Below are 14,756 nucleotides of genomic sequence, written 5' to 3'. Positions count from 1 at the left end.
TACTGAGAAATAAATGAATCCTAAAAGGATGTGGTCATACAGCATCATTCTTATATGTGAAGGCAGCATGTGTCTCTAACCTGGAATTCCCTTTGTGGCTGCCGTTCCCACTGTGGGCATGGCAGACCCTTCAGGGACTGGACGTTCGGGCACAGGGTCCTAGGATCAGTATGTGCACCTCACATTCCTGTCAGACTACAGATGATTTGAATATATCGTTCTATTTATGTTTCTCACATATTGGTAGATGCCACAGTAATTAATCCACTGAAAATTCATTTAAAAATATTATTGCACTTCTGTCTGCCTTGTGTGTTTGCGTGTGTGTATTTTCTCCAACATAGATATTAAAAGTACAACAGGCCCACAGTCCCTTCTCTAAAGTCGTTGGGGTCAGATGAGTTTCAGAATTCAGAATTTTTCAGATTTTGGAAAAGTAATAATGTGTACATGTCGTTTTTATATAATGTCTCCAGCTGGGTCTGGGGCAGCAGCCCTTAGCCAAACTTGTTAGCATTTCTGTAGCAAAATATATGAATGTATCTCACACCGAATGGAATACATAGAGATGATAAATAGCTTCATGTCACTTCAGGTCCAGTTTCGCTGCCTAGTGAGGTATAAAAAGAACTTGTCCTTTAGATTTCAAAATGCTGGATAAGGGATATGGACCCGTCTTACTTTCAGTAATGTTCCAATAGACAGAGCCTGTGAACTTTTTAGACTTTTAGCGCTGTTTCCCATACTCCATGAAGTTGGAAGCCACAATTACATTCTGTAAGCAGGGGTCACAGACTCCAGTGCCAGGGCAGGTAAAATTAAGAAGTGAAGTGGGCGGTTGGTTACAAGACAGTAGTGAGTGTGAGGACTGTGATGAGCTAGTGGGTCCGTGTCCATCTGCAGGAGCTGGCTGCTCCCAGCTCTAGCCACTTGTTGCCGTGGGGAATGTTCACACAATGTAGCCACATCTTCCCATGTTCAGTGATCCCCCAGAATGCTGATTTCCACGTAAAGTTTCTTGACATTTAAATGTTGTCAACTAAAAAGAAAAATCCCCTGTGGAGGCCAAAGAAAACAAATCTGCAAGCTTTCTCTGGCCTTGGGCTGTCTGCTTTGACCTCTGCTCTGGAGACTAATTCTCCTGATGTGAAAGGCTGGACGGTCGTGTTTAGGTAATGAGCTGCTTCTTGAGATGGGGACGGGACGTGTGTTTTATCGTGATTCATCGTACTTTGCATAGAGGTTAGAGGTTTTTGAGTGTAAAAGACGTCACAGTAAAAAGAAAACATGAAAAAGTCGATAGACACTTTGCTTTAGAATTGCCTTATTTTCCAGCCAGTGGGAAGTTTTCTTTTTCACCTGTGAATCTGAAACTTTCAAGTTACTTATCTTGGAAAAGGGAATGAAAGCCCCAAGTTAAAAAGGAGCCTCTTTGTACAAAGTTTGAGTTGAGGGAGTTTAGACTATAACGTCCCTGCCTTTCCAGGGCCCTCGTGATGGGCAGTGATATTGCGTATCCACCCTTGTATTGGGACAGGGAAGTGCCCTTGGTCTCCTCTCTTTTCAGACCGCACCCCTAGGTGATGTCAGCGCCATAACAGCACCTCATGGCTGATGGCTCCCAGTTTTCTGCCTCCAGCCCTGGCACTTCTTCATCCTTACATTGATCTCTGCCTTGGACGTCTCCCTTAAATGTCCTGCTATCATTGAACTCCTGAACTTCATCCTGAAATGGGCCTCCTTTCCCGGTATTCTCTAGTCTATATGTCAGCCACCTTTGGCCTGTTGCCTGTTCTATGAAAAAGGTTTATTGGTGCCCCGTCCAGCACTAAGCCGCACAATTGAGTAGTTGTCACGGGGACCGTGTGCCCCGCAGAGCCTATGCTATGTACTGTCTGGCCCTTTACAGAAAGAGTTGCTGACACTTGCCCTAGTGCATTGTGTGCCCCAGTGCCCACTAGTGCACTGAATGTCACCACACCTCCTGGGTCACCTGTCAGGCAAATAAATGTTCAGAACTGCACAGAAATTCTTCTAAGCACCTACCAGGTAGCTGTCTACTGTCAGTGTGAACATTTGTAAATCAGCCAGCTTGGATTTCACGTGGTCATTGGATACTCGCAGATGCACAGGCTGGAGTGGCCGCTTGAACCCCTGCCCAGCTGTTCCTTGAGGAAATTCATCAAAGTGTTCTACTCTGCTAGATCTGGTGAGGGCTAGCATAGAGGGAGCCGGGCACAGGCACGGGGTCTCTGAGATGTGCTTGGGGCTCAGGGAAGGCTTCTCTGACATGTGACACTTGGGCAATCTTGCTAACAGGCAGGTAGAGATGCGGGGCGATAGAGAATTTCAAGAGGGAAGAAAAATTCTTAGGGGAGACCTAACACACTGGCAGTTTTATCCTTTAACTTAACATTTTTTGTCTATGGATTGGAAAAAGACAATATCTGATTCTTAGCAGCAGACAAACTCTACCCAGCTTTTATTTTTAAGTTAGGTAGTGAATGGCTGTGTATAGATCCACATGTTCTCAAGTCCGGAGTGACTGTGGTGTTTAACTCAGAAGCCCCTGGATGCATTTCCATCCAATAGAAGGAGTAGGTTGGTTCTTCAAAGCTTTAAAAAACTTTAAAAGCAGCACACTCAACTTGTTTTGCTTAGCGTAAACTCGTGGCCATCTTTCCCCAAAATGGACAGTTTTGTTGTAGGACGTTGAAAATCTCTTGAGGCATCATGTCCCACACCGTTACTTGTAAGTTCTTTAATTTTCATTATACTTGTTCATCTCCTCTTACAATCTTTTCAAAACTCTGACTGCTTTTTCATTTTTGGACATGCTAGGATGCATAATACTCCCCAAACCACCACAAGATGGCAGGACACAAATATATGACCACCCATGACTTTGAAGACCAACTGTTGGAGACAGGCAGCATTGATTGGCTTTGTTCTTATATGGGCAAGACCATCATTAGAAAGCTTCTGTGCCAATTTGGGGGGATCACAGCTGGAGGACCACTGCAGTAGAATTTGGGGAGCCCTTCTAGGCAGAAACCTGAGAAAACTGGTGCTTTAGGAAGACAAGTCTGGGGGAAGGTGGAGTGAGGATTGTGGAGGAAGGGAAAGAGGAGAAGGTGAAAGGAGACCAGTGAGGAAGCTAGTGCAACAGGGTAAGAGAGAGGACGACAGCCAGAGCAAAGACAATGGCATTGGAGACTCATTGGAAAAAGTATTTAACACCATACGTAGTGTTGGGGACAAAGAAGAAAGAAAGAGACTAGTCGAGGAGATTCGGGTTATGATTGGATGTTATTTATTGAAAAGGTAACAGTGGTCCTTCATTCTTCCATTGTTTTAAAATGCTTCTGTTTTTAAACTTATAGTTCCTATATCTACCTTTTTGCTGGCTTCCTCTTCCAATGACATGACATTGTGTGTGTGTGTGTGTGTGTGAGTGTGAGTTTCAAGACCACCCTGTGTGAGTATCTGCGGATCTGTAAAGTGGTTTAACTCTGGGAGAGCTGCTGTCCTTCAGCTTTTCTTTTTCAGTTATTCTCTCCTATTTTCACATCAAAATGAATTTAGGTATCACTTCTTTTCTAGTTCTTAGAAAAATTCATTCATAATTTTGGTTGGTTTGGAGCTCATTCATCCAAATATTTATTGGGTTTGTGCTAGGGGCTAGGTCCTGAGGATACAAAAATAACTAAAACTCAGGCATTTATGGTTTAGTAAATCTATGAACTAAGCCTTGGGGAGGATGGACATCTTTACAACATGACGTGTCTCTTTATAGACACAAAGCTTTTATGTGGTTCGTAAGTTTTGTTGTTATTGTTGAGAATAGTGCCTAATTAGGTTAGCTGGTGAACATGGGTGATATTAACGTTTGTATATATTTATTTACTTTACAACGTATTTAACTCATTTTGATAATTTTGTTACTTCTTTGAATTTCCATGTATATTATCTGTGCTACGTTTTTATTTCTTCTTTTCCTATTATTTATTTCAGTGCCTTCTTTTTCATTCCTTCTTTAATTGGTTAGACTCTCTAAACAAATGTGTAGCATATATTTGTTTGTAGCAATATTGTATAAAGGGCATGTGATTGCCCCCCTATTGGGCATTCCAGAAAAGTGATGAGGAATGTGTAAGTCGTGCTGAAATGCAAATGTCTCATCTGAATGGTTCCCTATGCAAATCTACAGGCATTTTTCCTCTCTTTTGGGCCACATCCCTTTTAGTATGTCTGATATTTGAACCTCATCCTGTGTCAGTCATAAGATTGGCAGGTGATCTTAAAGGCAGAATACTGAATTTCTAGTCATCCAACTCTATGGAGAAAATAGTGCAGTGGACTCAGATGAGGAAGGAATTGGAAGAGAAAGTTGAGAAATGGTGAGAGGAGTTTAAATGGTGCATATGTGGCAATATGTTCAGATAACTTCTAAAGAGGTGGTCAGCAGGTCACACGGCAGTGGACTTCTTTGGAGTCTTTGAATCTTAGAGCCATCTTTAGGAATAGAAACCTTGTTTCCCGCTGATTTAGATGGAGCTCTGACAACCCTCTCCCCAGAAACAATCATCTACACTCAGAAATTGGCGTATCATTTCATGGACTTCCTAGACATCCTCAAGCCCACGGACAAGAACCCCAGGGTCAAAGAAAATCCATTTACATGTTTGGGATCTCAAGAAGCCTACTCGTTATCAGAGATGCTTAGCTACAGTCCCTATGCTGGGAACTGGTCTCTAGAGATATGCTGTTTATGGACGTGTACGTCCCACGTCTCTGTGTGTATTGTCCTCTAGCCTCCAAAACACACACTTGAGGTCAATATGAGAGCCTTCCCCCAAAACGCAGAAAAGCAATGGACCACATATACTGCGGTATTCCCCTAAGATTAGTACCATATAGCCTAGGTGTGTAGTAGGCTATACCATCTAGGTTTGTGTAAGTGCACTCTATGATGTTCACATAACGATGAAATAACCTAAAGGCACATTTCTCAGAATGTGTGCCTGTCATTAAGCGACGCATGACAGCATATAGTGAGATCGTAGTGAGAAGATGGATCCTATACGACCACTAAAGAGAGCACACTAAGGAGATCCCGGGTCACTTCAACCACTGTAACGTACAAATACAGAGAGCACACCACCGTGCATTTGCTCTGGAGCCTCCGATGCCGTCTGCACACAGTAGCTGACTATGCCGCAGTCAAACCAAGAGCTCAGGTGAGCCCAGCAGTGTCACCTGAGCTGTATCTCTTGGGCAGGAAGATCAGAAGGTACACGGGCCCTACAAACATTTGGGATCATATCTAAGAAATCTGAATTTAATTGCCAGCTAGGGCCACTGCTGGGAAATGACAGCTTCCATCACCTGGACATCTTGAGAACTCCTGATCTGGTGGGAATTAGAGTTCAGGCAAAACTCCATTTATCAGGGGAGACTGGGGCATCATCGCAGACTGACAATCTGAAGAATGTGTCCAGCCTCACTCATCAGGCTGTCCTGATTCCTTAAAGCTTTAAATGACATCTCCTTCCTCTCGGATGAAAGCCGAAGTCCCTTGCATCACACACTAGGCTTGGCAAGAGCTGGTTCCATCTCCTTGTTCACTAGGTTCCAGCCGTACCAGCCTCCTTTCCATTTCTTGAAAACGTCAGGACCCTTCCTGCCTCCAGGCCTTTGCACACTCTGTGCCCTCTGCCAGGGGCTCAGAACGGCTTTGGCTAACCTAACTCCTCTTCGCTCTTCAGATAGCAACTCAGATGTCACTTCTTCTGGGAAATGTCTCCATACACCTAAAGGAAAAGTTTTCTTTAGGAAATGTTTTCTTGTTAGTACCTATCGCTTGTCTCCACAGCAGTGAAGTATCTTTATCGGTGTCGTTCTCTTGCCTGTTTATGATCTGCCTCCACCGCTAGCCTGTAATCTCCAAGAGGGAAGCAGCTGTCCAGGATGCTTCCTCTGCTGTGGTATCCCTAGTGTTACACACAGTCCTCGGAATACAAAAGTACTCAACAAATATTTGCAAAATGTCTGAATGAACCTTCAGAACACGCTTGCTCACGTTAAAACTAATCATCGATGAAACTGGAGCAGCTCAGTCCAACTCGACCCATTGCTGGCCCATAGCCAGGGCTCAATGAATATTTGTTGACCAACTGGCCAGTGTGGAAGGAAGTAATGGGAGATGTCCAGACAGGCTTATTGCCCTTGGTATCTCCTTTCCAGTCCACCTCCTCAGCCGCAAGCATCCCATAAATATCTGCATCCTATGGTCCTCTGGGATGCTCTCCAAATTCTGCCTCCAGGACACACCAGATTTGTTTGGTTTTCTCTATGTTGCTGATTATCTACTTTAGTTCCCCTTCCTTCTCCTTGTATGCTTGGTGGACCTGACGATTCTATTGCTCTGTTCCTTCGCTCTGCACTCTGACACTGGAAACAAGTCCACCATCCTCTGGGACTCTGATATCAGTTATTTTCTCTGTGTTCTGAAGCCCTGGACTAGTCCCATTTTCTTGCTCGACTGGTCTTTAGAGACCACAGTCCAGACCAGAGAGTTCAAACATCACTCACAGGAGGGGAAGTCAGATGGTCATCATCTGCTGTGATTCCTATTGCTATTTTGGACATTTAACTGGTCGTCAATTAACTTATAAAACCAGAAAACAGACTGGCCTGCTTTATAAGTGTGCATCCAGGCAGAGCACTAAAGCCAGGCCTCTTTTCCTGGCCAGATGGGCTTTTTGTGGATGGGTTACTTTGGCCATTGGCCGCTGCAGGCATTGGCCGGTTATCGTCCTCCAAGTGGGCAAGTGTGGTATTGGCTTCATTTCCCGACAGGGTCTTGGCTGTGGGAAGAATTGTGAAGTGCCAGGGAAACCAATGGTCGTGGCTTCCTGGGACCCGGGAAAGAGTTAGGGCTCCTGCCCCCAATGCCTCTCGGCACTTCCTCCTGGGCACGTGGGCTGCTGTGCAGGCATGGTGGCTTCAGGCATATGCAACCCCCACTCCCAGGCATTAGCTGCAAGCACCTCTTTGTTTTCAAAAAGCACATTCCTATTTCTCCAGTTTGGACAAAATACACAGAAAAACCTGATGTGAACTTCTAGGGCAACGGGCTTCAACCTTCACTGCATATTAGAACTGGCCGAGAAGACTGAAAAATTCCGGAGCTCAGCCCCATTTAGGCCAATGAAAAGAGTCTCCACACCTCAGTGTCTGGACGGCTCCTCAAGTGATTCCAGTGCCCACCAAGGTGGAGCCCTGCTGACCCAGACAGCACCTCTCCAGTCGCTTGTGCATAAGAATCCTCCACGGGATGCATTACAACACAGCTTCTGAAGCGCCAGCCCCAGAATGTGGAGTCAGTGTTTCCAGGGCTGGGCCTGAGAGGAGGCGTTGTTAACGAGCCCCAGGTGATGCTGCTGCTGCCTGTCCATGGACCACACACTGAGCAGCTCTGTTCCAGAGCTTTGCTACTCAGTGCGCAGTCTGTCAAGCAGGAGCCCGGGCATCACCCAGGAACTCATTAGAAATTAAAAATCTTGAGCTGTCTCAGACCTGTTACATCAGCATCTGTGTTTTAAAAAGGGCTCTAGGAAATCTAGTTGCACAGCAAGGATCGAAAAGCATCCTTGGGCCAAAGTTAGCTGGCAGATGTATACCACCTGGCTTGCACAGTATTTTTTAAAATTTGGAATTAATTTACACTTTAAAATTGGGATTTCTGACTTCTCTTGAAAGACTGGAAGATCTAGCAATACTGGGCGTCCGTTCTCACGTGGTGACAACTGGAGACAGAATGGATGTGCTCCAAGCTGCTGCAGAATGACTTCATTCACTAAGGGTGTCTGCAGGGCCTCTGCTGGCCCTGACTCTGCAGCTCCTGGTTCATGCCCTCCCCTCCCCGGTCCCTCCCCAGCCAGATGACTGCTCCCAAGCATTTTTTCTTGAGCCCATCTACTTTATCTCTTTGTACTTCCCTCTATTCATCTGTAAAATGGATCGATAGCACCTATTCAGGGTTCTGATCTGGATGAAATGGAGGTCATGCTTTAAGGTCCATACCTCTGTTTTACGCACGAGTTGTTCCTGTACCCAGAGTTTCCCCAAGCAAGATCCCTGGAGCAGCAGCACTAACATCAGTGGGGAACTTGTTAGAAATACAAACTTTCAGGCCCCACTCTAGACCCAGACGCTTGATGAATTACCAGGCATTTCAGGAGAGAGTGGAATTCTGCGTGGATTTCACCAGGATCAAAATCCCATCATGAGCTCCATAATTATGTGGAGAAAGTTCAACCAAGATCCATGGGTGACTGATGTTTTGCAGGTGAGAGAGACCAAGGGAAAAGGCTAGTGTGTGTGGGATGGAGCCTCCACAGCTTGCTTCCTCTGGCAGCCCCACACCTCCCAGCTGCGGGCTCACCTGTGCGCCCATCCTGAGCCAACGAGCTGGGCTGAGACTTGGTGTCTGGATAACCCACCCTGAGCCTGGGCGTTCACAGGCTCATAAGACAGACTGCTGCTACTTTCACCACATCAGCCCAATCCACATAAAGCGTCTTCTGCCTCAGTTTCCCAGCAGGCATTTGACATCTGAATGGACAGATCCACAGCCAATGCCATTGCCATCTGCCTGTGCTGACTTTGGGTACTGCCTGCTGCCTGGGCTCCCCTGATCTCACCCTCTCCATTGGATTGGGCTCCTCAGGTCACGCTATTTCCTCAGCCGAGCCTGAAACTGCCACCCCCGTTGAGACACTGTACATTTGGGACTGGGCCAGCTCTAGAGTGAGGTCAGTTTCCTTGACCCCTGCCTCTCTCCCTGTCTACACTGGCTGAATTCCTGGTGTCCCAAGATGCCTATGACCAGAGCCTGCCAAAGTAATAGCAGAGAACTGGGGACATATGGCCTTTGGAAGGGAAACTGTGATGTGACCATACACTATTCTTATGGTAAGAGACGTGGCTGCACAGAAAGTTCACACCAAGATCTTCTTTTTCTTGGTCGGGAGGAGAACAAGCATAGAAACAGCAGTGAAAGCGAGGCTGGGAGAGAAAATGTTTTCCTAAAGGTGACGATAGATCCGTGTTGGGCTGGATTGAAGAAGGATTCCTCAGGAACTATTGCTCTGGCAGTTTTTAAAGAGTGAGTCAGCAAGAATGACTCTGCCTTCTGGGATTCATTAGGTTTAATACTGATGAAAACAGGGTTGGACTATGTAATTTTTCAGAATTACGTCTAAGCAGAGGAGTCAGGCAATAATGATATTAATAATAATAGCAGGATCATCTTTTGAGTGACAGACACTCTTCTAGGTTGTTTCTATACATTCTCAGGGCTCAGCAAACTTCTGCCATAAAGGGCCAGAGAGTTAATATTTTAGGTTTTGTGGGCTACATGGTCTCAGTTGTAATGACTCAAGTCTGCCCTCGAGACACAAAAGCAGCCACAGATAATAAGTAAACAGATGTAGGTGCCTGTGTTCCAATAAAACTTTATTTATAAAAACAGATTTGGCACCCGAGCTGTATTTGCTAACTCCTGCATTATCTATTGACCCCATGATACTGTGAAGTAGATACTTTTACTATTCCTCGTTTTACAGGTAAAGGAACTGCGTCTCAGAGAGATGAGGTAACTCGCATGAGATCCCAGAGCAAAAAGTGGTTTCCAACTCAGTATTCCAACTCAAGATTTCCTACACTATCATGGCTGGTTGAACACTTTCATGCCCAGAGGAGTTTCATCATTCTGGCTCCTCATGTCCCAAGTTCAGTTCTTCAGTTATTTCACAATTATCAGGCAGCCTTGACACAACTCCCATGGTCTATCATTTCATTTAACTATCAGGATGGCTGCAGGAGGTAGTTCCCGTTTTCCCATTTCGAGCCTGTGTTCCCCAGAGGATAAGGCAGGATTGTCAAGGTCCACCCTAAGAGAGCAGCTGAGCTTGGAGTCAGACTCGGGGCTGTCTGAGCCTAAGTTCAGTGATCTTCCCTCCAGACCTGTTGTCTCCAGATTTTTAAAATCTTTCACAGTTTTTGAATTATCAAATTGTACATGCCTTTTGTACAGGAATTGGAGTGATTATAAAGTTAATGATAAAAAATCACTCATGATCCACCACCCCAAAAATAACCTTTGCTACTAATCTGATGCTTTTTCTCTATCTTGATCCATGCTCATTCTCCCACACGATGACATACTAAATGAAACATTTCATATAATTGTTACTTATCACATAAGATTGGGGGCATTTTCTTATGTTATAAAATTTTAAGAAAATCACCATTTTAATGATCACATATTTTTTCAACATTGGATATAAGAATTTTTTAACAATTTAGATACTTTCTATTTTTCTTATCATAAATGCTTTGATAACATTCTCGTACAAAAGACTATGAATCTCCAATTATTTCCCCAATTTAAATTCATAAAAGGAGAATTATTGTTCCAAAGGGTATTATGTTTTAAAAGTTCTTTATACATTATTGCAGATTGGATTTTTTAGAAATTTGTGCTCATTTAGAGTCCCATCAGTAGGTCAGATATACCTAACCCCAAATCAACAATTTTTTAAATTAGATAATTTTGTGGGCTAAACTATTACAGTTCTAGTTTGATTTTTATTAAGTAATGAGGCTTTGGGGTTTCTTATTGATTTGTCAGAGTTCTTTATATATTAAGGACTTGTTTTTCTGGCAAATATTACTCCCAGGTTTTTATTCGCCTTTAAAATGAAAATAAACTCATCTCTATTAACTTGTCACCTTATTCACTGCAAAGCATACTCAGATCATTAGCATTCAACACATTCAGCAGCAAGAGGAGTAGGAACAACAAAAGTTTCTTCTATGAGTAGAATTTGCCAGGTGGCTGGGAATCACAAGCAGAGGCTTAGCCGCAACCCCCATCTCTCTGGTACAGACCGCAGATTTGCTGGGCTGTGCTTCCACACGTGTGACTCCAGGGTAGGAATCAGCCAGGACAGGAGGCAGCTCAGAGACACAGAGAGGACCTTTGAGGCTCATTATAAGCAGTGAGCAAGGAGCTGTCTTTATTCAAAGAACAGCCGCAAGGCACTGAGCACCTCACCATTCTTTCAAATAAGGACAAGGAGGAGAAGAACAATGTCATGAAAACCTTTTAGAAGACTGAAATTGAAGGCTGGCAAGAACTTCATTTTCATACTCTTTGGTAAAGGTAGAGAAAAAAATGCTTTCAGGCCTGCCGTTTTCTCCCCTCAATCCTCAAGATTATTTTGAGGAAAAATAGTCCTTCATGTCCGGTAAATCCCTTCTTTGGGAACAATAATATTTCACTTTATGTTAGATTGGGCTAGGGTGGCATTTCCAACCTTAGCACTAATGACATTTGGGGCTAGATAATTATTTGTCCCTGGAAACGAAAGAATGAATAAGTGAGTGATCCAATAGTTTGTACTTAAATATTTGAAGAACTGTGATATGAGCATTCACCTTTTGTCCCCCTTGTCGGTGCCTACAGCTGAATTAATTACAGGGAGAAAGATACTGGGACCCGTGTGAGGAGTCTATGCCATAATGACAAAGAGGCAACAACGGAATGGTCTCGCTCCAGGATGAATAAGCTCGTGCTCACTGGAGGCAGTCAAGGAGAGGCTGGATTGTTCTCAGGCAGCATGCTGTGCAAGACACTCACACAAAAGATGGGGAGTTCAAAGTTCAAGGGCATTTTCTATCCCTGAGAATCTATAAATCTGTGTTTCCTGCCATCTTTCTTTTTTAATATTTCATATTCAGGTATTATTTCCCCTACAGGAACTTATTTCTTTTAAAACAGAAGACAAACTTTTCTAGAGTGCTCAAAAATCGTCACACACACTGCAAAAACTGGCTTTTTGGGAGCTCCACAGAGAAAACATGCTTGAAGAAGTAGAGTGAGGAATTTTCTGCAAAAAGTGAGTCTATTTCCAGTAGCCAAGGACGGGAAGATTTTCACGGTCCCTCTCGGATACCGTGGGGTTGACAATGGGCAATGGAGCCGGTTCAGTATGGGGAAGGGCGCAGCAAGTGTGTGTTTGGGGATACTGCCCTCCTAGACAGCATCCACAATCAGTGCCGCAGATCTTTGTTGACGTTCCAAGCCTACCCCGAACTGAGGTCTCGCTCCCTGGAGCCCTGCATCTTCTGAAGGGCTGGCTTCTTTTCCTCTTCCCTCCAGAAGCCATGGTGACCAGAAGGCATGGCTTAGCAGGAGCTATGTTTCAGCAAAGGACGTGTGTCAGCAGAAGATGTAAGTCAGCAGGACGCATGGATGAGCAGGAGCAAAGGTTCAGAAAGAACCGTGGATCTCTAGAAACCATGAGTCAGCATGAGCCATGAGTCAGCAGAGGCCACAGGTCAAAAGGAGACGTGTTTCAGTAGGAGCTTTTGTTCATCAGGAGCCATGGGTCCATAGAACTACTGTCAGCAGGAACCGTACATCAGCCAGAGACAGTCAGCAGTTGGTGGTGAGGTAGAGGACACACAGGAAGAGGGCAGCACCAGACTTTGAGGTGGCTGATGCCATAAGCAAAAGCTACAGGGTACCAAGAAGCTGAGCAGAGAGCATTTAGTAACAATAGGATCGATAAAATGTAGAGAGTAAGTCAGTCACCATTATGACGAGGTGGGGAGCAATGTGTTTCAGAGGGGGGCAGCATAGCCTAGTGTCTGCAGGAGCATGGAATCCTGGATGAGCTGAGCTTAAACAACATTCTAGCCTCTGTGAGAACTGGCAGCTTGGCAATTGAGGTTCTTGTCTTTCCTAATTTCCCAGGTATCCTTAGCATAAACCCCTATTACTAAGTATGTCTTTAGGTTGGATGCTAAAAAGGGAAATTCTTGAGACAAAGTATAAAGGGTTATTTTTTTAAGGTTCTTACTATATTTTGCTAAACGACTTTTCAAGGATTTGTATAAATTTGCTCTCTCCCACCTTCTAATTAAAATACTTATAAAAATGTATTCCAAAAGGTATGAAATTTTAAGGCAGGCTGAAAGCTGTTAGTATAGCTATCTATCAGGAGAAATTTCGAGTACAAAAAGTTCAGGTAGATGCTTGACGTAGAGCGAGAGGGCAAAGGAGACTGATATTTGCCATTGTGACTGTGCCTCTCTACCCTGTGAGTCAGAACTCTTTGGAGTTTCAAGGGAAAGAATCCAATTCAATTAAGACTGGCTTAATTCAATAAAATAATTTCTAAGGGCTTGTAGCTTGCACATCTAGACAGTAGTGGGGTACATTTCAGGTGCAGCTGGATCCAGGAGCTTGAAGATGTCAATCACGACAAACACATCAACTCTTTATGATCTGCCCCAGCTCTGATGGTTGAAAGCCCTGATTGGCCAGGTCAGACCCCTGTCATGTGCCCACTCTTGGAGCCAGATAGATGTTGAGGGAATTCCTGACCCCCCATCCCACTCCAAGCTACATGACTTGGAAGAGATGGTTTTTAAATGGAGATCAAATAGGTGAATCAAAACGGATGACCACAAGCCCGTCTTATGGACATGGGGTCTTCAGGACACCCTTCAACTGGGGAGAAGCTGCATTTGAAAATGTTCAGAATGACTTGAACCTTCCCATCAGTTATTTCCATTTCATGTACCTTCTAGAATCTAGGCTATCATTTTCAATGTTACAATGTTACAGGCTGGGGAAGGAGGGGATGTACTTGCCTGTTACATCCAAGATGTGGAGTCAACAGAGATAATAGCCTGTGCCTGGAACAGCCATAGGAACAATGCGTGGAAACTTCTTTGAAGCATCATTTTAAATATCAGCATAATAGTCTGTTACTTTTTAAAGATTTTATTTTTCCTTTTTTCTCCCCAAAGCCCCCCAGTACACAGTCGTGTATTTTTAGTTGTGGGTCCTTCTAGTTGTGGCATGTGGGATGCCGGCTCAGCATGGCCTGATGAGCGGTGCCATGTCTGCGCCCTGGGCCACCGAAGCAGAGTGTGCGAACTTAACCTCTCAGCCACGGGGCTGGCCCCATTCCTTTTGTAACTTAATAAGAATGTTTGCTTCCTTTATGTATTCAACTACATAAGTCTAACATTTTTTTACCAAATGATTAAGCAATTATCTGCAAATTATTCTCTCCACAAACGTGAAATGCCACTTTTATCTGATTCTAAACTTCCGTATCATTATCTTTGATCTAATTCTAGACTCTCCAGTCTGTTCCATTGATCTGTGTATTCCTTTGTCACCGGTTTGCTGTTGTATAATACATAGCAGTATCTATTCAAAGCTCCTTCCCCCTCATTTTCCCCTCAAAATTCTCCTCTCTGTTTCTGGCATAACATTCGCACAGATGACAATTAGGAACTTGTCATCAAGGTCCAGAAAGTCCTATTGGGATTAAGATTGGAGAGGGTGAAGACTTTCCATCCAGGATTTGGATATCTATTTTTTATTTATTCAAGTTTTTGCACACCTGTCAGGAAAATTTTATAACCTCATCTCATTAAAAAACAAAGAAAAAACTATTCTTCTGAAGTTCACGTCATTCAACTCTGACCGCCTATTCTTTGCATATCCCTTTCATTGAATGACATTCTAGACTTTGCCTGGTTATCTATTTAATTCTTGGCACACATTTTTCCCCTCCATCCCAGCCCCATCATCATCTGGGCTGGTTTCACTGGCCATGCCATGCATCTCAGGCCTGGGACTCCCTCATCTCCAGTAACCTGAT

The sequence above is a fragment of the Equus asinus genome, chromosome 20 (genome assembly GCF_041296235.1).
Source record: "Equus asinus isolate D_3611 breed Donkey chromosome 20, EquAss-T2T_v2, whole genome shotgun sequence".
Taxonomy (NCBI): domain Eukaryota; kingdom Metazoa; phylum Chordata; class Mammalia; order Perissodactyla; family Equidae; genus Equus; species Equus asinus.
The sequence above is the reverse complement of the archived record's forward strand: the minus strand, read 5'-3'. Positions refer to the sequence as shown.